Genomic DNA, 25259 nt, shown 5'->3' on the forward strand with positions numbered 1-25259 from the left:
ACTGGGAGACCGGCGGAGCGGGGGGGCTGTCTAAACTTACCTGAAACCTGCTGGGCCACGCCACGCCATTACCGCCGACACCGCCAAGAGTCAAGGAGTCCTCAGAGGAAACCCCAGCTTCCGCGTCGCCGCCCCGGGACTGCATTTCCCGGCTGCCTCAGCGGCGGCGCGACGTAGTGACGCCAGGAGGCGCCATAAATTACTGGGAGACCGGCGGAGCGGGGGGGCTGTCTAAACTTACCTGAAACCTGCTGGGCCACGCCACGCCATTCCCGCCGACACCGCCAAGAGTCAAGGAGTCCTCAGAGGAAACGCCAGCTTCCGCGTCGCCGCCCCGGGACTGCATTTCCCGGCTGCCTCAGCGGCGGCGCGACGTAGTGACGCCAGGAGGCGCCATAAATTACTGGGAGACCGGCGGAGCGGGGGGGCTGTCTAAACTTACCTGAAACCTGCTGGGCCACGCCACGCCATTACCGCCGACACCGCCAAGAGTCAAGGAGTCCTCAGAGGAAACGCCAGCTTCCGCGTCGCCGCCCCGGGACTGCATTTCCCGGCTGCCTCAGCGGCGGCGCGACGTAGTGACGCCAGGAGGCGCCATAAATTACTGGGAGACCCGCTTCGCGGGACGCGAGCGGGACGCGCCGGGCTAAGCCCGGGCAAAGGGCGGGCCGTCTGTGGCCGTCCGGGGCAGGAGGAGGCAGGGCGGGGCCATCCCCCTGACACCGGACATCAGAGCTCCTGCCACTTAATAGGTACTGCTGTTGTACGATATACTTTCTGCCGCGCCCCTTGTCCACTGTTGTGGTGTTGTGCAGTAGAGACGGACGTGTGGCTATTGTCCGGATCCTGTCGCAGGGACTGTCAATTCCATGATGTCAGGTCCCAAGAAAAATAAGGTAGTCTCGGGGGTGGGCTCAATGAACAATTTTCTAGTGAAGAGGGTAACCAAGATTAACGAGGATAGAAGAGCCTCTTTGGGTAAAATAGACGATATGGATCATGCCCCCTCTCTAGCAATAACCGCTACATTGGAGGACTTCTCAGATGGCGATAGAATCACAAACTGTTTTCCACAAGATCATAACGTTACTGAACTTACTTGTAACACAGTAGCGGCTATTGCTCAGGTGCAGGATAACGATGCAATGGTCTCTATATTCAATGACACGTTACGCCCTGACTCCGAGGAAGACTCAGAAATAGTGGAAGAAACTAGGGGCAAGAGACCAGTTAGATCATGCAGAAGGCTTCAAAGTAAGAGGGGGGGTAAGACCACCCAGAGGAGAAGGGTGGAAACTCATCGGCCAGATAGACACAGTTCTCCCAAAACCAACTTAAATGTAGAGCCTATGAAGGATCCCAAGACTGCTTTGAGCCTAGATCAGTTTGATCTGTTAATCGAGCGTATTGAGGCTGCGGTAGATCTAAAACTTAAAGCTCGCATCGACTGTCTTACAGCCAAACTGGACACTGCTAATGCGGAAATTAAAAGACTTGGAGATTTACTGGATCGACAACTGGTTAAATCTCCTCAGGCGAATCCCTTACCCTCCCATAACAGTTTAGCTAACCTCGAGGTGAGGGGATGTAGTGTCACAAAAGCTCCCAACACTTCATCTATGACTCGTTCTGTTGTTAGTTCAGGCCATAATCGTACTGTCCCCGTAGTAATTCATCCCCCATCAACAGATGTGGATTCCGATCAGGCGAGGGGTTTGCAGAGACCTGGCAATAACATTAATGCTGTACAAAGTAGACGCGCCAATACTATTAATTTGCCCCCGGAATGCGCTCCATATGTCATTGTACTTGCAGACGTCCCACTACTCGACCCAGGTAACTTAGAACCGCAAGTGGAAGCGCATGAATCCCTTAAAAACAAAGTGGTGGCCTGGTTAGGCGCTAAATGCGATTTTCCGCCCAAACTTGCTGGAGATATAATCACGACAAGGAGAGTGAACTGGATTGGCCCATCAAGGAAATCTTGTAGAGGGGACTGCGTGGTTGTGAATTTCAAATACCCACAACACGTGGCCACTGTCCTCCTGCGGGCAGCATCTTTGCTGGAGGAGAGTAACAGCATCCGTGTTCGCCCATTGGGGTACTTTTACAATAAGGCCAATTTTCCCTCCGCGTCGAGACCAAGACTTTATCCATTTACCCCGGTGGGGCCAAATCGGCCGCAGCAACCTTCTTTGCAGTGTCGTGAAATTGCCAGCTCATGGGGTCCCCCCATTTCAACACATAACAGGTTTGATGTGCTCTCAGGTCTCGACCTCTGTGATTGACGGGAAGAGGGAGAGGGTACAGAGGCCGCTGCGGTTGCGGCCCGTACATCTACGGTCCACGTACCCTCTTCTGTGGCGGTCGAGAACAATTTACCTGAGATTGTTGTTAGTGACTTTGGGGGATCAGTTAGGCTGCTATCTTGGAACATTGCTGGTTTGCGGGCTAAGAAGGGAGACCCCAGCTGGGTAAGCTTTGTCAAGAGTTATGATGTCATTGCCTTGCAAGAGACTTGGGATTTGGAATGCGACTACTGGATAGACGGCTTTACATCGTTTTTTGTCCCTGCCTCGCCTTCCCCAGCTGGTCGGAACAAAGGCGGCCTTATGATGTTGGTCTCAGTGAATATAAGAGGCAAACTGATTATGTTAGATTGTGCATCCAAAAATTTTATTTTTCTGGAGTTAACCGTTGAGGATGGTGGTAAATTGTTGTTGGTTAACTGCTACAATGCTCCCAATAGTAATCCAGAATCCTCGCATTTTAACTGGTTATTAGATTTTTTAACCCTCTATGGAGACAAGCAATCCACTTTGTTTCGGATCATTTTAATGGGTGATTTTAATGTCCATTTGTGTTCTAAATGTGTTATGGTTGATATGGAGGGCCCAGGCAGTGTGTCACCTCCCCATTTAGAACACACACTGAATGGTCGAGCACTTGAAAATGTATTGCTGCTAAACGAGTTATTTGAATCTGAATTTTCCGATACTACCACACGGGTTGCCACTTACACGGGCAGGGCTAGCGACTCGATTATTGATTTTATTTTTATTTCGAGATTTTTTCTTAATTATGTGATTACTTATAATGCTATTGATATGCCCATGAGTGATCACAACCCTGTCGGACTGGTGCTAACAAACAGTGCCTTACTGTCAAAATTGGTTGTCCTCCAGCAGACTATTTTGCCTTTTAAAGTAAAGGATCAGGGGAGAAGACTCAAATGGGAGGCGGTTGTACCAGAAAAATTTTTTGTGACTCTATCTAATTCGGTTGCAGATGAGTTACGGGTGTGTGCTACTCCTCTAGCCGGGCACAATGATGTTATATCTTCATTCGAAGGTATTTGCAGGTTTGTGTCTAGCAGTCTTCTAGCCAAAGGGCAGGGGGACAAACAATATCAGGCAAAAGGCTGGTTCGATAAAAACTGTAGTAAAGCCCATAACCGCCTCAAAAAAGCCCTTAGTGCGCGCCCAAGGAATAAGGAGCTTGTGGCACGACTGAGGAAGGATTACAATACGGTCATTTCTCTACGTAAAAAAGAATTAAAATGTAAAGCCTGGGAGGACCTAAGGGATAAAGCTACCCTAAAAAATAGTGCTGAATTCTGGACAATAATAAACTCTCCATTTCTCACAGGCGCCCAAAACTCAGTACAGGAATTAAATATCTCAGAAGTTGAGTGGCTGTCTCACTTTGAAAAAATATATGACAGTCACAGAGAGCTGGACCCTTTTATAATCCCCGTAACTGATAGTCCAATGGAACCTGTGAGTTTTGAAATTTGTGAGGTACTTAGAGCCATAGAGGAAACAGCTGGGCGTAAGGCACCCGGTCCAGATGGAGTACCTGCAGATATGTACAGGGCAAATCCACTGTTTTGGGCAAATATCTTAACTAGAGTTTTTAACGCTGCCGCAATAGTGGGTTTCCCTGAGTCCTGGTCCCTTGCAACAATCGTCCCTATTTTTAAAAAAGGGCAGAGAGGAGATCCAAAATGTTATCGACCCATATCGCTTCTGGACTCCTCGGTCAAAATTTTAGGCAAGGTTGTCCTGGCGAGGATCTCCGCGTGGGCCAGGGGAAATAACATCTTATCTGAGGCTCAATTTGGCTTTAGGTCAGGGAGGAGTACTGAGGACCAATGCCTCAACCTCCACCTTATATTGTCCAAATATACTAAAGCAAAGGGGGGCAGCTTATTTATGGGTTTTATGGATCTGTCCACAGCTTTTGATCTTGTTAATAGATCAAAACTGTGGGCAATGTTGTTGGAGATGGGCCTCGATAGCTCCCTGGTGCACTTTCTAGCGGAGCTTCACAAAGATCTGAGGGCCCGTATAAGAATGACCACCGATGGAAAGTGCACCGAGTGCTTTAGATCCACCAGAGGGGTCCGCCAGGGGTGTATCCTGGCTCCAATGTTGTTTACGCTCTATGTAAACTCTTTGGAGGGTTACCTAACGTCTGCCACAAAAGATTTCCCGTGCATGGGGGGTGCACCAATTCCGGTGCTCCTCTATGCCGATGACGCGGTACTTATAGCTAGGACCCCAGTTGCCCTACAAAAGTTATTAGATGCCTTTTGTAATTTTATGAGTAGTCTAGATCTGGTGATTAATAAAAGCAAATCACACACCATGTCTGTCGGTCGTGGCATGCGTAAAGAAAAATCTTTTTTCTGTGACGGAGAGGTGATCACTAGTGTTAAGGTCTTCACCTATCTGGGTGTGATCTTTGATCAGAGGGGATCTTGGACACCGCAGGTAATATCCAAAATTAATGCGGTAAGAAGTTCGTACGGTGCCATTTTGGGTTTTGCGAAAAGATTGGGGGGGAAACCTATGGAGGCCATTATGGCCATCTATAAAGCCAAGACAATTGCTATTGCTAGATATGGTGCAGCGATCTGGGGTTACGTTAACGTTATAGATATCCAGACAGAGGAAAATAAATTTTTTCGCTCATTGCTGGGGTTACCCCAGTCAACTGCTACCTTCTCAGTACATTTAGAGCTGGGAATGGGTTACATCTTAGACATTTTAAATCTAGCTCCACTTTTGATGTGGATAAAGCTTTGGCTAAACCCAAACCTTAGCCTAAATCACCGGATCATCAAAGATTGCCTCCAACTTGACCACAGTAGGGATATTCAGTGGCTGACATATATCGAAACTATGACAGCTCTTTTGGGTCGCCCTGAAATTTTTAGTTGCCCTGAAGCCTTGTGTAGAGCTGACTTAGAGTGGGTGAAAATTAATTTTCTGAGAATTCGCACGGCTGAGCGTGAAGCACGCGATTTGTGCAAAACCTCTGTGAGGGCTCACGCTCTGATATCCCCGTCTTGTGAGCTGGCCCCTTATTTAATCATGGTAACTAATCCATTCCATAGATGGCTTTTATCCAAATTTCGGTTCAACCAAATTTATACAGTGCTGTGGGATGTGAAAAACTGGTGCAAGCTGGAGGAATCAGCCCCATGCAAATGTGATGGTTTCTCTATTCAGGATAATGCCCACTTTTTGTTTTTTTGTTCCTTCTATCATGAACCGCGTACAAAATACCTAAAATCTATTCTGAAGGACTTGGGTTTTATCCAGTACAAGCCTGCACTGCTTTTTTTACAAATGTTGCTCTCTCCTCTTATTATGTATTGCACTGCTAGTTTTTTAGCCGCATCTGTGCGATGCAAGAGAATAAGGCTTAGTTTGGAAGAACAATAGGAATTTGGACTTAGCAATATCGCCCTGTCAAGTGCTTTTTAATTTATTTTATGTACTTATCGCCCTTTTAATCTGCTTTTTAACCTATAAACTGTTTAATATTGTATTAATTCTATCAATTGTTTTATAGATGAACTTTTGATATTTGTTGTAGTATGCTTTTATGATTTTAATTAATCGAATAAAGTGGAATTTGACTTGACTATAAGAATCTGTTCTTTTTATGCGCTGTTCATGCCCAAGAGATGTTGCTGGACACAAGGAACGTGTTTCAACTGAAACTATGTTCATGTCAAATGTATGGCCCCAAGTTGAGGAGAGTGAGTGTATTGACAACCTGACTGGGTTTTGACCAGGCCCAACTGACAATTCACCAGGTGACCGTTGTAGTATTTGGAAAACAAGAATCCATTTTGTTGAGCTAGCACTGGGCAGAAGTACATAGTGTGAATTTGCTATTGGAGCGGTTGACACTCAGTATAGACACACAAGCTTTAGTGGAACTAGCAAATGGTAATCATCACATATTGCCTTTGCACATGCTGGAGTCCATATTGTACCTCCATCCACAGAGGAGGGTCCAAAGTGTGCTGTTATGGTGCTTGCAGCCTGGGTGCAGTGCAGTGGAATAGGATTACTTTAAGGCAGTGATTAGGGGACTTGTATTAAAAAGAAACTACAGGGTATGGATCACTCTGAATAAGGAGAAGAACAGGCTGGAAGAGCAGTACTTATTAAAGAATCAGGTGGTCAACGACCGCCCCTGATTGGAAGACGTAACAGTAACTAAACAAAAGTGTGCAGAGGATGCGTAGGACATACTATGAAGAGCATTTGAATAGAAACCATGAAGAGAAAGAGGATAGGGCAGGATGTCTATTGGCTTGGTTACTTAGATTTACCACAGATCATAAGCAGGTGTGTGCCACATTGCCACCCCTGACTATAGTATGAGCCACTGAGGACTGGATACTCTCCATTTACACCTGATCATCTGTGCCCCTTATGTAGCTTCACATAGGTCCGGCAAAACCAACAATCCTGAATAAGAATTTTTTTGCATTTGTAAATGAGGTCATTTGCACATCTAGCTTTGATAATCAGATTATTGGTTTATTTGACCCTAGTGGTATCTTAGGCCTGCTGCTCAGGCCTCGATCACACGTCCTCTGTTTAAAAGAGCACCATTTTTAAGTTGCCACACATGTCATATTGGTTAATCAACTAGCTATGTGCATAGGTTTTGTGAAGTTGCACAAAGCAAATATGAGATGGAGTAAAGGGAGACATTTTGCACCTTAAAATATGTCCTTTAAGAAACTCCATTTTTTTGCCAGCAGAGCTGCCGAGCATATTGCAAATGCATACAATTGATTAAATCCTTAATTCGGTAACTTCTGGAATGGAAGAGCTATCAAAGCCACATTTGCAGTGTATAGGTAATCCATTATGAAAAAATAGGTCAGATATACATTAACCAAAATCAGGATCCACTGGCAACTGGTAAAGCACAGCAGGGTGTCCCCTGCATTTTATACACATGCAGCACTCACCACATAATTTATCACTTGCTGCATAATATGCAGATTTTAACAAAAAGGTTTCAGACATAAATTAAATGAATGTTATTGAAATTGCTGCATGCGGTGTGCAGTGTTTAACTGCTGTTGTCAGGCATTTGAGTGGCGATGTTCACAAGATAGTTTGAACATCCCCATTCGATGCACCAAACAAAATAGATTTATATGCTGCAGGAAACTAACACATGGAATGCTAAAATGTCATTGAAACATGATGGAAGAAATAATTACTTCTTATATATGAATTTCTTTTGATACACTATTAATACAAATTGATGTGCAAATCTGTACGAAATTGGGTAATTAGTTGAGAGGGGAGACAGACCAACTTAAGTAATAAACACAGTCCTTCTCAGGGCGGACCACAAAAGTCAATAAATAAACCTGTGCTTAAGCCTCTGGTAGCTTTTGGGAAAGAGCAGTCAGGCTTAATTTAGAGGCATTATGTAAAATGTTTATGCAGCACTTAAACAACAATAAAGTGAAAACTTAACACAAAAATAAACCCAAACCAATTTTAGACAAATAGATCATATTTTAATGAATACAAAGACACCAAGATGACAAAAATTGAATAATTAGAACCAGAGTTATGAGTTTCTAAATGTTATGGTAACAATACCGCCACTGGAGGTATCTGGACCATAAAACACATGATTTGTGGACTCCCTGAAAAACTCAAAAGGAGATGGGATGTTTTACTACTTCCAACCTATGCAAAAAGGAGCGCCTTTGTCAACAATCTTCACAAGCTAGATGCTTGATAATAGTTATTTGGTAGTCCAATTCAAAGAAAGTCCATAGGGAGTCTTTATGAATTCCCAAGTCGTTGTTTATTTCAAAACTTCAATTGTTTCATCCAGAAAACATCACACCAAACAATCCAGCCAACGTGTTTCGTCCAAACTGGACATCATCAGGGCATATTAATTAATGCTGATTGCAGGTTCCGTGCTTCCAGTTTAGGCTTAGTCCATCTGTCCCTATATTAAGGTGCTTGTCTGTAATCCTACACGTTCACTTCCAACACGTATGCGTGTCCGCTCGGTTAAAAAATTCCGTCCACTTGTTCCTGCCACCGGCCAGACACATGGGCCAGCCCAGTTGTGTTAGTCCCCAAGCCTCATTCCCATGGTGGAAAGAAAAGAAATAAGCTTTTGTGTGGGCTTCAGGGGCCTCAATGCAGTCACAAAAACAGATGTACATTCAACTCCAGGAGCTGATGAGCTGATTGACAGATTGGGGGTAGCCACATATCTGAGTACGTTTGATCTCACATCAGGGTACTGCCAGATAGGTCTGACCCCTGGAGCAAAAGATAGATCAGCATTTTGCCTCCAGATGGGCACTTCCAATTCACTATGATGCCCTTTGGTTTGAAGAAAGGTGCTGTCAGCTTTCAGATGCTGGTGAATAAAGTCCTTGCTGGATTGGAACCCTATAGAGTAGCTTATCTTGATGATATTTCTGTCTTAGCTCCACCTGTCAGGATAACCTGATCTACCTCCAAAAGGCCCCAAAGGCTCTGCAGAGTGCAGGCCTCACTATCAAGGCAAGCAAGTGCCAGATAGGCTAGGGCAAGGTTGTATACTTGGGCCACTTTGTGGGTGGAGGCCAAGTTCAGCCAACACAGCCCAAAATCAAGACCATTCTGGATTGGGAAACTCTAACCACTCAGACCCAAGTCAGGGCATTGCTTGGCTTGACTGGGTATTACAGGACATTTGTGCAAGGATATAGGGCCATTGTGACCCCCCCTCATAGAACAGATCTCTAAAAAAATGCACAGAAAGATTAACTGGCCAGTGAGCTGTCAAAAGGCTTTTTACACCTTGAAAGAAGCAATTTGCTCAGCACCCATTCTAAAAGCTCTAGATTACACCAAGCCATTCATTGCCGAAACAGATGCCTCTGAACATGGCACAGGAGCGGTCCTATCCTAGACCAATGATGATGGTCATGACCAAGCTCTTTCTTTTAAAAGCAGGAGGCTTCTCCCCAAAGAGCAGCGTTGGAGCACCATAGAGAGGGAAACCTTTGCTGTGGTTTGGTCCCGGAAGAAGCTGAGACCATACCTGTTTGGTTCTCACTTCCTTGTCCAAACTGACCACAGACCTCTCAGATCACTCTTACAGATGAAAGGAGAAAATCCCAAATTGGTAAGGTGGTCCATATCCCTACTGGGAATGGACTTTACAGTGGAACACAGCCCTGGGACTGACCATGCCAATGCAGATGACCTTTCCAGGTTCTTCCACTTAGAAGATGAATGTTCTCTAGGGAAAAGTTTGAATCCTCTTCTTTCATTTGGGGGGTCATGTAAGAAGGTGCCTCTTTTTCATGGTTAGCCCCCACTTTTTGCCTGATGCCTTATGTGATTTTGAACTGTAAGTGCAGTGGGCCCCTGCTAAACAGGTTACCAGTGCCAGATTTCTTTCCCAAACACTGTGCCATGGTTGGCACCACTTCAGCTACCCCTGCAAGTCCCTAGTAAATGGTATTCTTGGTACCTAGTGCATGGGCACAGAAGAGGGCAGCACTGGTTGTGACCAAGGCTATGCACTCTGCCTTTGTAGGCTGTGTGTCTTGGTGCAGATAAATCCGGAGAGTCGACATTGCACACAGCCCTGTGTGCCATGCCACCCATACACTATATCCTATGTGAGAGTCTATCAGCATGAGCAGAAATGCCACTACAACGTCCAGTCTATTCTGCTATATTGTAAGTGCACAGGGAAGCCATAACGTGGGCTGATACTTATCAAAACGAGTTTCCTAGCTCCATGATGGCTGCACTGATTTCTTTGATATTTGGTACCAAACATCTTGTCTTAATAAGTCCGCACTGATGCCAGTGTTGGAGTTACTAAAAAATTCACTCAGGAGCCCTTTTTAGAGGAGCCCCTGAAAAGCTATCAAGCACTGGTGTGGTCTCTGACTTGTTTTCGCCAGTCTGCCAACTTCAGACATATTTCTGACCTCATGGGGTGAGATCCAGTGCTCTCAGAGGACAGAGACAAAGCCTGCTCTGGGTGGAGTTGCTTCCAGCCTCCTCCAGGACAGGATGGCCTTCCTGGGTGGGAAGCTTCAAAGGTGATGCTACCTTTAAAATCCCAACCAGGAACCTCTAGATATTGGGGGAAGCCATCCCCCCTTTCCTGTTCCACTTTTGGTGGGAGAAAAAGCAGGAAAATTAGTTAGATTAGGAGGAGGGTCCCCACTCAGCCTACACCACCCTTAGGGTGGGGCAGGCAATTTGAACCCTCTCCTAAAATTCCACATTCTTGGGATGGCGGAGAAACAACCTATCTAGGCTAGGGTTGTGCCCCTTCCCACAGGAAGTGGTCACTAGAGGGTGTAAACTCCCTAAAGGTAGGTAGCCCATTGGCTGGTACCTGTCTCCCCTTGTAACACCTCTAAATTCAATATTTAGGAGACACCCGAGGCCTGAACATCAGATTCGATGTACAAGAGAAGACCAGGACAAAGAATTCCCGCTGCTAGAGAACTGAAGCCCTGCTGCAGAAGAAAAAAGCTCCAAACCCTGCCTGCTAACTCAAGGACTCAACAGTCACTGCCTGCTGTGTTGCCCTGAACCTGAAAGGACTCCAAGAACCCCAGAGAACCTCCAGCCTTTAAGAAATCTCAGAGAAGCTCCCTTGGAGTGAAGGTATCACTCCCCTGCACACCGCAGGCACTGACCCCGTGAAGCCCAGTTTGTCGACTTGCTGCTCCCCGATGACCTCGATGCAACACCTAAGCAGGAAAAGGTACAACAGCTCCGGAGGGTCAGATCTCTCTCCACATTATGTTTGGAGACACCACAACCTACTGGAGCCACGGCATACCAATACCTGTGGTACCCGACCCCAAATGGCAAACGGCAAGAAGAAAAGTCCACACAGGACTCCCAAAACACCAGAAGCAAGCACCCGTTGAGAGACATTGAGACCCACTTCCTGAGTGGCCCAGCTGTCCAGAGAGCGCCTCATCGAGTTGCCTGCGCCTGACCACGAGAAGGACCTCAAGACGCATGAGGCCGGGCTGACCTGTTTGCTCTGAATCAATCCCCACTGGCCCTGGTACTGACCAACCAGGTGTGCTCCCATGGTCCCCAAGCCCTTGTGACCACCTCCCTCAAAGGAGCCCCATCAGACTTACCTATAAGTCTTCTTGTGCAGTGTACTTCTAAGGGACCTCCTTCATCTTTGCGCACCAGATTCCAAGATCCTCAGCACTCTGCTGCCGGCTGATCCGGGATGCTCCTGAATGTCTGCTGTAACTTTGGACCTGGTCCCAACGGCAACCTAAAACAAAAAGGTGAACTTCATCAAAGCATTGCCTAGTTGTATATGCATTTTTCTGCTTTTCCCCCATTGTTTCCAACTATGCTTAATTGTGCACAAACGTGATATATTTTCTGAATGTTTAAAAATCGTAACTCTAAAAGTACTTACCTTAGATCTGTGTTCTTGGTCTTAAAAATTACATAAAAATGTATATTATTTTTATAAATTGGTCTTGGATTTATTCTTGAGTGTGTGTCACATTTATTTGATATGATTTGAATTATTACTTATAGGCGCAACGAATGCCGTGGCGTCTTGACGCTAGCTGTAGACGTGGATAGAGGGCCCTGAGTGTGGATTTTAGTTTTTGTCAAATAGCCAGGTTTTTAGTTCCTTCCTGAACCGCATCCGATTCGGTTGGCAACGCAAAATAGATTGCATTATTGACTCTGTAAGTACAACAAATGCTTTGCACTACCCTCTGATGTGCCTAACTGCTCGCCCACACTAGCACAAAAGCAGCCTTAGAATGATCTGCTTTAGCTCTGCATACCATTTGGGGATTCACTGGGCTCTTTGCACAGTGTACTTCATTTTAGTACACAACATAGAGAACCAGCTTCCTAGATCAACCAAACAGTTTTGTCGTCCATTTCCACATTATTCCAGTGGCCCATTAAACGTGAAAATTAACCTCCTTTTGTAAATCCCACAACATTCCCCATGGACCTTTCCAAATATTGACCTAGCTGAAATCTACTTTCACCAGCAAACCTATGCAGAGTGAAGTAATAAGACAGCCCCAGGATTATGTAAAAATTGCAAAGATTTTACTCTAACGTTTTTGCAGCCTCCATAGCACACCGCGAACCCACTGCTAAAACAACAGTGAGAGTGGGTGCATGGCTATGGAATCACTGGGAAGTGGACAGAGCTTTAAGTAGACCAGGTTCGTCCGGGTCTCAGACCCAGTAGTAATTAAAAACAGCCATTGAAGCAGATCCCTATCGGGCCCTATATTCATGTCCTTAACTCTACTGAGAAAAAACACTGATCGTTTTCTGAACAATGAACTTTACAAACTTTAATGGTAATCCATGTCAGTCATTTTTTTAGCAGTCTCAAATGGAGATTCGGGCCATTTGCACCTGCTAAAAAGGGTTGTAGCATATTTCAACCCTTTTTTGTGAGCCAGTAACCTGTTACCAACTCGTAAAATAGGGTTTGCGAGTTGCTAATAGGAAGGGGCGTACCAAGGGTGTCCCTTCTTAATAACGAGTCTCAGTGGGATGTACGATTGCTTTGCGACCGGAATGCGGTGGCAAAAGAATCGCAGTTTAGTGTCAACTTCAAGTAGGTGGTAAGCCACTCGCAAACGGGAAGGGGTCCCCAGGGAGCCACTTTCCCTTTGTGATTGGCAGCGAAAATGTTTTTAAGAGCAGGCATTGGTCCCACGGACCACTGCCTACCCTTAAGAAATGAAACGAAAACGTTTAATTTTTCTTTTTGAAACGCATCTTGTTTTCCTTTAAGGAAAATAAGTGCTAAAAAAAAAAAAGTTGCTCTTTTTAAAGCAAGCACAGTCATGGTGGTCTGCTCTCCCCAGCAGGCCACCATCCCAGTGTTATTGCCCATTCCCAATGGGTCGCAAATTGCGGCCTGCCTCATGAATATTGATGAGGCAAGTCCATTGCGACCCCATTGAGAATCGCTAATATGTCTGAGACACATTAGTACATTTAATTTTGCGAGTCGCAAAAAAATGCAATTAGAGACTCACAATATGAAATGTTCATACAACTGTCCCGTGGTTCCTGTTTATATTTCACGTTTTTCTTGCATTCCTTAAGAATGTTATGTTGTGTTTCTGTATTTTTTCCGTATAGCATACTGTTTTTGTATAGTGCATATTTTGAAATGAGTTCCCTCCAGGGAGTTGTATAACACCACAATTGAGAGCTCTGAATTTTAGGCTAAAGGCAGTGAGGATTTCTCACAGTGCCTGCCAGTGGGTAAAAAAAGGTGGTCAGAATACACAGTTATCCAATCCTTGACCTCTGGGCAGAGCACACAGAGCAATGGTATTGTACTCCACTTGCAGTTGTGATTCTATGCAAAAGTGTGTGAAGGAGGTACAGAGAAAATGCAGTGCTTACAGGTGTGTGGGCGCATTGTGTGTTTGATGGGTTGTGAAGTGAAGGAGATGCGTGGGAAGGCCTCGCCCCTTTTAGAGACCCCCACTTTTTCATCCCACTTGAAGCCCTTGAAGTGGAAAAAAATCATTTAAAAAGAAACTTAGTTAACTGGGCTGTACGATGAAGGTGTGTGCTCACGCAGGGCAGAGCTGCTCGTCTGTTCTATACTAATGTACATTGTAAGGCGCACACATTTAACACTTAGTGTTTGCACCATTAACAGCACAGCTCGGAAACTGTGAAAAGTGAGTGGGTCTATTTCAAAGCTGTGCTGTCTGCATCGCAGGCACTAACATGGAGACATTCAGGTGAATGTATGCACATTAGAAAGTGCAATTGCATAAAAAAAAACACACAGCTGTGCCCTGCGTTACTGCACACATTCATGATACAGTCCATGATCCGCCTAGGTACCTTCAAATCATCCAAGAAGCGGATCACCCATGTAACACCCCAGAGATCCACTATTTCAGTCTTAATTTTCCATATATACTTGCATACTCTAAGACAGAACAAAATAAACTATCATGTCCGATGGACCCAGGCAACATACAGATTCGGCTTCGGCTACAAGCGTACTTGGGCACCACTAGACCATGAAATAAATCCTTCATAATATCTCCTTTTGGATTCAATTTCAAAGGAACAAAAACTAGAATGAGTGTTGGAGATCATAGAAAAAAGCATTCTACCCATCCTCTGCCCGCATTCCCTGAGAGAAGCTCTGATGTGTTAAAAAAAAGTTAAGAACATTGGGCTACCATTTGATTGTGATCTAGCTGCTTATGTTTTTGGACGTTTCTCCCTTTTGTCACAAATTTACCACATGAAGGAGCTCAACACACTTGTGATGATAGAGAACCCAGATTACCACAATAAAATTCACACAGATCTCCCCACAGTTATACACAATTTGTTATAATACGAAGAAGTGCAAACTCTTGAACCTTTGCTAAAATTCCTTCACTGGCTCCCAAGTGGACTACAGTGTTCTGTGGTCCCCGCGGGGCATACTAAAGTGTTCACTCGCCGGAGGGATGTTTATGTAAATCCTCCTCTGGGCGTGGGTCCTGATAGTCACGACTGTGACGTAGGGACGTTAGGAGTTAAAATAAAGAAGCTCGAGGTGTGATTGACAATGTTGCCAGATTGGGCTATTTCCCGCACAATTGGGCGACATTTTTCCCAATTGTGCGGGAAAAACTCATAGCTGGCGGGGGGCTACTTTTTGGGCTTATTTCTAACAGTTGTGCGCATTTTTTTCGCTGGGGCGGCGCCGACACTAAAGCAACTAAGCCACCAGTGGTGAGCAGTGGCATTGTCAGCAGCCAATGAACGCAAAGCGCGCTGCATGGCTGAGACATCATTGGAGGAGGAGGCGGAGCATGCTAGACCTCTGCTGAAGGCGGCAGTCCGTGTGTGTCTGTGTGTGCAGGTGCAAGTGCACCTGCTGCTATTGCCAATGCCAACTTGCTGGACACAGTCTCTTAGGGAAAGCGTGCTGTGAATCTAGTGGCGCGGAAAAGCGCTACTAATGACGGCCCTGGAAATACTGGATGCCCGTCCCCCCGCGCGGTTTATTAAAAAAGTGACGCGTGCTCGCCGCTCTCTTCATCGGAATCGGCGGCGCGTAGGGCCTGATTCCTAGCAGTTTACCGGCAGCAATGTGCAGAACGAAGAGACCGACCAGCTGTCCTGTTCTCCAGCCTCAGTGAGTACCTGTCAAGCTGGAGGTTAGGTGGGGTGAGGGTTTTTCAGTGAATATTAGAGCAGTTTAGGTGTGGTCAGGGACTTCCAGGGTTTGTTACACCGCTTAGAAGCATTAGGAGTCAGTAGGATTAGGTAATTTGCCTCAGCTTCGTTTTCTTTTCATAGCTTGTCCTTGCTTAAATGAGTGTCATTTCTTATGTTTATCTGTTTATATGAACTTAATTTCTTGATTTTGCTCGCAAAAAAAGTGTCACTTTTAGTGTCATACATTTAACAGTTGAATGTCATTCATAGGTACTCTGAAACCTTGAAGATGTCACACCTAAGCACTCTTAAAACGTGGCAACTATGCAGTCTGTTTTCATGTTGAATAGTGCCCTTCCATTTCTGGTGCTTTACAATAGTTTTAAGATCTTTGTAGAGTTTCTCGTTGCTGAAATGGCTGTAATTTGTTATATATGTTTCCCTCATCTTCGTTGCTTGATTTTTGCTTGCGAGAAAGTGTCACTCATTGTCATTAAATGTCACTCATAATTACACTGAAATTATGAAAATATCACACATAAGCAATCTGAAACCTTGGCAGCTATGCACTGTGTCACTTTTCTCTCGGGTCTCAGACTGTCAGACCTGGCCTGGTTGTGCAGCCCTGTGCTGCTGTGGCCGTTGACTCGTGGGGCCTGGCCGCAGCATGTAGAAGCAAGCACAAATTGAAGTAAGTTAATTTATAGTAAGAGTAGGAATGAGTGCTATATGATAAGTAAAGCACTCTGAATCAGATGTTCTGTATCGACTTGTTATCTTTTATGTGAACATTTGCTGTTGTAAAGTGTTCTGATAACTTTGGATCTAGCTATTGCTATATAATAATCTCAAATAAGTGGTTTCTGATGACTATTTCTGCATAATTTGAGAGTTGCGAGTTTGGGCTGGTTTTTGGGCTGAAACTGGTCTGGTTGGGTTTATTTTGGGCTTATATTTGAGCGGCTTTGGGCTTTGGGCGGGTCTAAAAATCTGGCAACATTGGTGGTTGAGCCATTACGAAGCACCACATAACTGTGTTCGTGTGTGCTCATTGAATTAACGCAGGCTAGGGCGTAATACTGCGTGCGTTCACCGCCAAGGACGGTGGAACCCGTGACTGACTCCGGTTGGGACCCGTTACCTGTGGTGGCCGTGGCGGTCAACGTCATCGCGAGCCCAACCGGCGCCTGGTGCTGCACGTTGCAGTGTGGCAGGGGAAGCAAGCACGTCTGTGCTCCATCCCCAAGGAGTGGCCAGTGTCGGCGTGCGAGTCACGGACTTCTCCTGCAGAGTCTGCGCTCCTGGTGCGGCACCCGGCTGCGACAGTGAGGTCCTGTGGCTGTCGGCCCGCGAAGCGGAGGAGGAGTGAAGGAGTGCAGCCGGCCCAAGACAGTGAAAATGACCACTCCCACACATGTGTAGCTACCTGGGGCACGGTGGTTGCTGCTAGTGTCCAGGACAGCGGGTGTTTCCTTTTCAAAGAGGAGAGAACATAATCCTCACAGCTCATCAGCCTGCAAGAGTGTGCAGGACTCAGATAGCATACACCTCGCAAGTAAATCATGGCTACAAGTATGAGAGCAGTGCCCGTTTATCAGCATAACACCATACTCAACTAAGGTGGTCAAGGGACAGTGCTAGCTCACAGCAGCCAGGACCTGGGGGGTGGAATACTGTACACCCACTAACTGTGACACCCAAATACCCTCACCATGGCTGCCATTCCCCCTGTGGAACCATTTCTTCTTGATGGCCCTCCGTCAGCCCAGGCAGCTAAGTAGAAGGACTGGGTAGAGCACCTAAAGACTTACTTTGCTGTCATTGACCTGGTTGTTGAAAGAAGACGTCCTATGCTGTTACACTTTGGGGGACCAGCTATCCACAAGTTGGGAAAATCGGTGGTTGAGACAGGCCCACCACACACCTACACCATGTTGAAACGAGCGCTTACAGCCCATTTTGAACCGCTAGCAAACCCCGACTATGAACGTTTTCTGCTGCGTCAAGCCAGTCAGCTACCAGAAGAGTCCGATGACGTGTTTTATGCACGACTGAGAGACTTAGCTTGCACGTGCATGTTGCCTGCTGCGGCCAATGGAATTCGGGCCCAATTTATACATGGCTGTTCGTCTACGAAGCTACGTGAAAATATCCTGCAGGTCCCGGGCATGTCAATGGCCGGCATGCTGACCATGGGCAGATTGAAAGAACTGTCAAAAGTACAGGCAGCCCATATGGCGCTCCAGCAAGCGGTAAAGGTGGAGCCAGTAAATGATGTTACTATCAAGACCCCAGAGAGGAGGAAACAGAGTAACAAAACATCACCACAACCTAGAAACTGCTATGGATGTGGCAGACCCTACCCTCACAAGGGTGCGTGTCCTACATATGGGAAAAGATGTTCAAATTGTAATAAGATGAATCACTTTGCGAAATTCTGCCGCTCTGCAATGATCCAGCGGGTTACCAACCTAGGGTACTCAATTACTATGTACTCACTTGGGCCCATAAACAAAAACCCATTCATATAGGCTAGTAGATACCGCTGGGGTCAATTTATTGTGCTAATACCTGTAAGCTGAATTTATCTAATTATTTCTTATCAAACCTTTTGTCTCAATGTATTTTCCTCTGGTCAATGGAACTTTTAGTTAACTAAATAGATGAAAAATTACATATAATACACATTTATTAAATAACTACAGACTCTGGAGAGTTTAAATTGTTTATCTAGTAAATTCATGTGAGCCAAGAACTAAAATACAGTTAGAAAATCATCTTCGACAAGGAGAGGAAAGAAAAGTAATTCAATTTGAATAATCGTTAAACAAAGTTATTTCGATGACAGAACCTGAATAGGGAGGAAAAAGAGAGAGCAGTACAATGAAATACTCCACAAAATTATAGTTACCTAGAAGGGTGTGGAAACCAACCCTATGGCCAAGGAATTGGAAAGGGTTCCCTGGGACAGATCAGGCAACAAAGGCTCAGGACAGGATAGATGACCTCTTCTAGATACGACATCTGCGTCGCACCCCTCTCTGACACTATCTTCCTCCTCGATTCTTACGCGATCTTCTTCAATTATGTGCCTCCTCGATTCTTCCGCGATGTTCTTCTAATTAATTGGCTCAAAAGTTCTAAGTCTGGAATTGGATCTTCTTCAGTATTTTCTTAATTTTTGGACAGCATCTCGGTCTCTCGGCATTCTCCGTCTCACTGTGGGTAACTTATCTAACTAAACTACCTTTCTAATGGCATGTACCACCCCTAAATGTTTCGAATTTATGAAACTCCTAACTCTGATTGGACAGGAAAAGGGGAGATGATCATCACACCATGCAAAGTTTAATATTTTCTTTAAGCTCATTGTTCTATGTTCCCGCCCCTTAATTTACTTTCCCATGCTTTATTTCCCATGCGTATTCACAAGTTAATCAATACAATTAATGCAATTTTATGTAAAGTCCTTTCCGTTCACAGGACATCATGTTGGTTCCCAGGGTATGTTGCTGTTTTCTTTTGGATGACATTCAAGGCTTTGCTTCGCGGCTCCTGGGTTGTTATAGCTGCGCATGTGAAATGGTCACATTGTGCACAAGCTTCGGTCCCACTCAGAGGCCCAAATACGAACTAATAGAGAGGTAAAAAAAAAAGAATATTAAAATCAAAAATAAATGATTTCACCGTATACCACCTATCTCTAATCTACTCCCATTTACTTATATAAATCTTTCGCATTAGCATTTTATTAAATTTGCAGGGCTTAGTTGTAGCTTAAGCATGCGCATTAACATGTGAGTTCCAATCGGCCATTTTGGAAGCGATTGCACAGTTGCAAAGATTTCCCTCCAAAGCATAGGTTCGTCATTACTATATAGATGTTGTTGACGCATGCATAGTTAAAATTCCCGCGTTAGCAGCCATTTTAATCACACTCGGGTTACTTGTTAGTACGACACATAGGCAAGCTTCCCTTAAGCTTAAGTGTAAGAATTTTATGGTGCATTATTAGTAATTGGGAACACGATTATTACGATATTACTAGTTATTTGAGAAAATTGCTTCCGAGCAAGTCTCTTTTCTACGAGTCCTTGCTCCATCAATGCTCTCTCTGATGGCATTTTATGCCATCACTAAATTCCCATCACCAAATCAGATGCCAACCTTAGCACATCTCTATTCCCTCTTCAACCTTTTCATTCCCTTCCTTTTCATTTCTGTACTGTAAACCCTTCATTCTTTTATATAGATTACCTTTCATTACTTCAATTTGTATTTCCTCATACTTTTTTTTCTTTCCCTGTTCATTTACTTCATACCTTTTTCTTTTCTTGCAACATATAAACATGTTATTACTGCTAAGACTAATAATGTTATTCCTAAGATTGGCAGTATTATTTGACCTATTATGCTCTTACCTATGTTAGAAAACCAGCTCCCTATTGTAGTAATACTAGTTGTTAATTTTTCCATACACTGTCAACTTCTAGTGGTTTCAAATCTTCTTCCAATTTCGTAATGTTTTTAATATATCTTCCAATTTCAACGCTTTTGTCAGGTATGTAGGTGCAACAATGTAGATAACCGATCTACTACTGTAGATAGCTGACAAATTTTTCGTGAATTCAGAATTACTCCCACTGAAGGTATTAATGCACTAAAAATGTCACCTACTATTTCAGAAAAATTAGCTCTTTTTTATACTTGTTAGTTCCTTTGCGTCTTCATTGCTTCCAGTGATTCTTTTCACATGGTACACCTTTGGAAATACTATTCCAAAGTAGCAGCTCCCGTACCAATGATCAGGCAACCTGAAATAGGCTTTATTGCCACACACGTAATAAACTCAAGGAAATACTGGATCTGTTCCACCTTTTAATCCCCACCCCCCAATAACTAAGAAATTATGTTTGCACTCACTGGAACCAATAAATACATTGTTATATTCAGTCTTTAATCTATGGAGGCAGATCTTCCCTTTCTTTTCAAAGTCCAAGGACATAGCAGCATGAGTCTTGCCAGTTTTCATAAATGTAATCTTTCTCAGCCCATTGAGGTATCTGTGGTTTCGGTTCAGAAGCCCTTCTTTGGAAGTCCTGTCTCCTTTGCTCAACTAAATTCAAAAATATATTTTCTTCTTTGTGTAATTTACATGCTAAATTGTGCTTGTTTACTTCAGCTATAGCTGTTGTTTTCATAGTTAAAAAATATTATCCCATAAACTCTGCATCTTTAGTACTAAGAACTGGGTTCATGCTCTTTCGCATAGGAACCTCAGAAAAAATCACATCTACATTAGAATAATAATATTGTAATTTCCCTGTTCTATAAAGCAAACTTGCTAAAACACTACAAGAAATACCATATGTTAATGGAATATGATGATACGTTACAACTTCTGCTACTGATGCAGGGAATTTCATATACCATAACAATCACTAACTTCCATAGTGCCCACGTATTGCACTAATAACTTTGTAAATACATTTAAAGCAGTGTCATTATTAGTCACAGTGTGGTGTACATCTAACTCATCTGGTGCTTCTAAATCTACTTTGTCTCCCTTTGTCTTATTCTCATCTGGTGCTTCTAATGCTACCCTATTTCCCTTAATGTTAGCTACTTTCTCATTAATTTCTGTGTTATTCCTTTCTTTTGTAACCATCAAATAAGGGATGGCTTCTGTTAGTACTAACCAAATTATGAGTACTAAAAATATACTACATATGCATATTATCCAACATCTTTGTACACAATTTCGTTTTTGTTTTCCAGCAGCTCTATCATCAGCCATTTTGGGCTAAGAAGATTTCTCTTCTTTACTTCGAATTATTTGTGAAAAATGTCTTTTAAAAAATTTCTTGGGGAAAATTTCAAGTTGGTCTCACTTCTTCCACAATCTGTTCTGTAATTATTTCTTCATCACTTTCTTCGTTTAAATCTAGATTCTCGAATTCATCAAGAATTACATAGGTCCATTCAGGACTCTTGAACTTATTGTTCAGTAATCTTAATCTTTGACTTCTTCATTTGGGCTTATCAGTAGATGTCCCAGACTGACTAGAAATTTCATTTACCTGGTCAGGTTCTTCATTAATTGTCTTGAAATGAAATTTTAACCTTTTCACACCACCTGACCAGTTATCACCTTTTCTGACTCTTTAAACTTGCACTGCACTGTCACTGTCTTCGAGAGCTCTTATATTTTCATTAAGTTGTGGCACAATTTGGTTATCTTCGTTTTCAGAATCCCTCTCTGTCTGACCCTGTCCAAGGCTTACTCCTGTAAAGTCCTTTCCTGCCTGGATGCGTTCTTCTTCCCTAGTCTGATCCTGTTCCGGTTTTATCTGGATTTTCTCTTTTTCTACCTGAACTTGTTCTTCATTTCTGAACTGGTCCTGCTCAGGACTTACTGAACTTTGGTTTTCTGCACCCTGAACGTGTTCTTCTAGATCTATCTCTCCCTCCTCAGACTCATGAATGGTTGCATCCACTTCTGTCTGAGTTCAAGTCAAAGTTTTCTTGTATAATTTGTTAAAATTATCACAATACCCACATGTATGAATAAAAGTATATAAAAGTTGACAACCATAAAACATCTAATCGTTGTCACCAAAGACCCATAAAACTTGTTAAATACAATTGTAAAAATTTGATTCAAGCATGGGGCATTATTTCTCTATAAAATCTGTGTTTATCTGTTTACACAGTTTGTTTTCTTTGTTGCTTTTTCTTAAGGGTTCCGATGTTACAATCTTCCTGATCAAGCTGCTTCAGGCGAATCCTTACTGCCCCCAAAAATTTGATTCCCCTGCATGCCAGGATTATGGAGGGTCCTCCCAGCCAACTTGTTACTGCTTGTCTACAAGTACGAATTTTTAGGACATTAATAATTTGCTTTAAATACCGTCGTCTCAAATCCAATACTGCTGGGCATACACAAAAAATGTGAGGTAGAGATTCAGTTTTGTAACCGCATAAACGGCATTTTTTTGATTGGTGGCTCTGTTGCCAGGAGGGGAGTAAGTCTTTTGACATGTGATGGCCCATCCGATAGTCCATATAGCATTTCTTTAGGAACCCGCTGAAATGAGAGGATAGGTATGCTTGTGGTTTTAATGATTTATAAGACGCTATAACTGTCCACCCATGCCTACGTTTGGCCAAAGAATTTTTATCTTCCAAAAAGGATTTCATTTTGGCTGTCTTGTTAATTAAGTTACTTAAACCAGCTTTATCCATCCTTGTTTCCCATGATGATTCTAGATCGAGATCAATCAAGCAATTTTGCAGATGCTTTCCCCAGGTACCCAAGATTTTATTATCCGCCTGGTGCATAATTTCTTCCCAGCATAGATGGTCCAAGGACTCCTGATTTGCGGAACGAAATTTATTACAAAGCTTCACAAAGCCGCTATGCTCTGGAAGTTTTGATTTTGCAGGCGAAATTCTAGCCGTATCTGCGATGGAGAGGCAGGTTTTGGCAGATTAAAAACGGCTTTATAGATCTTAGTCTGCATTGCGTTTAATAAGTCAGCTTCCTTGCCTTGCCAGGTAACCAACCCATAGGACAGGGTGGGCAAAATTTGCACGGCCATGACCTTCAATAGATGATTGTGATTGGGACAGTCCAATTTGGATTTCAGTAACCGGTATGCAAAGATTAATGACTGAGCTTTTGCTTTTATTACTGCTTTTTGCTCTTTATGTTTCAGTCCTTGCTCTATTAAGATACCCAGATATTTATATGATGGTTGTTCTTCTACCGTTTCTTCGTTTGCCATCCATTTAAAGTTGAGTTTACTTGATTCCACTAGTCGGACAACCTTTGTTTTTACCTTTGTTTAGTTCCAGCTTTTCCTGTTTTAAATATTCCGCTAATTTGTTGATTGCTCTTTGTAGACTGATTGGTGATTTGCTCAATACTACTATGTCATCCGCATATTGTAAAAAATTGATTGGATCGTTGGCCAATCTCGGCGGATGACATTCTGCTGCAACCAAAACTTTGCTGACGTCCGAGAGGAAAAGGTTAAAGAGGCTTGGGGCCAGCACGCAGCCTTGCTTTAAACCTTGATACGTCAAAATCCTCGAAGTAATACTGCCACCGTTGCCTAACTTGACTCTTACCCATGTGTTGTTATACAGGGTGGCTATGGCGTTTAACATGGGTTTCGGGAATCCCCAGGTTATCTACTTTGCCCATAGGCGCTCTCTGCATACCCGGTCGAATGCTGACCTTATATCAATAAAGCAAACGTATAGTCTCGAACCCTCAGTTAGTGCTTTTTCCATTAAAGGTGACAGACAGGCCAGGTTTGTGATGGTGCCCATTCCTTGCCTGAACCCTGTTTGGAACTTAGGGATAATATTGGTCTCTTCTATCCAATCTTGTAGCTGAGTTAGGATGCAGGAGGCATAAAGCTTGGCTTCCACGTCTATTAGGGATATCAGCCTATAATTAGCGGGGTTGCGACGGTCCCCCTGTTTGAAAATGGGGTGAATGATATTCCCTAGCCAGGATGCGGGGACTTTGTTTTGAGAGTATATATAGTTGAATAGGGGAGTTAAGGACTCTGACCAGAAATCCGGATCGGTTTTAAAGAGCATATTTGGCAGCCCATTTGGACCTGCAGCTCCTTCTGTCTTTAGTCTTGTTATTATACCCCTCAGTTGTTTTTTTGAGGTTAGAGGAGATTCCGTGATCACATTTATTTCTTCCTGGTCCTCTTTGTCTTTAGTCGCCGGAATCTCATTTTTTGAGTTTTTCCCGTTATCCAACTCTCTCCCCCGTTGCCAATTGGAATTGTTTGAAACTGCGTTTCCATACAGTGATTGCACATGATGGCACCAGGATTCCTCTCCTACCCCTACCCCTGCTTCTTGCTGAAGGCTTGCTCCTTTGTTTAGGCCGTTAATGATTCCCCAGAAATCCCTGCTATTTGGCCGTTTTCCTGCGCTCAAAAGCTTGTTCCAAATGGTTTCCTTGTACGTTCTCTTTGCGACCCTTAGTGACTTCCTGTACATGCTCCTTGCTTCTTTTAGTTTGCGGTAGTTTATGCAGGTTCCCATTTTTTTCCTATGGGCAACTGCTCGGACCTCCCGTGCAACACTTCTCTTTTTTTCTCTTAGGTCCAGATTGAACCATGGCTCCTTCCTTGCCTTAATACATCCCGAATTCCCTGATGCTGCTGGGAATTTGTGCAAGAGGACCTGAATCAGAAGCTCCCAGTTCTTTATACGTTCTTCGTCGAGCTGGGTGCTTGAATTGGACATATGTTGTTTTACTGTGACCAATATACTTTCCAGGCCTCCCCCACGCCATTTTAACTTCTTTAGATTGAACTTCTCGGCATGTTGTAGTAAGGACGGCAGAATTTGTAGTGCAGTGAGTGAGATATTAATTTTAGTTATTTGAGGGAAATGGTCACTTTCCAAACGCTTGACTATTTGGAATGAGTCTATGCTAGAAGATAGGACCCTGCTTATTATTGTGAAATCAAGTGTTGAGTGGACTTTACCGCTCAAGTAAGTGATGCCTGCCGGAATGTCGCCCCTTGTTTTTCCATTCAGTATTAATAAACCTAGATCTCCCAGGTCGCGTACTACTTTTTTGATTTCTACTACCTGTTTTTTCCCTAAGAGATTGCTGTTAAAATCTCCTGAAATAAACATCGGGCATTGCGCATATGATCTCTGTAATACTTTTATCAAAGATGATAAATT

This window comes from Triturus cristatus, chromosome 6 (assembly GCF_964204655.1).
Source record: "Triturus cristatus chromosome 6, aTriCri1.1, whole genome shotgun sequence".
Classification (NCBI taxonomy): domain Eukaryota; kingdom Metazoa; phylum Chordata; class Amphibia; order Caudata; family Salamandridae; genus Triturus; species Triturus cristatus.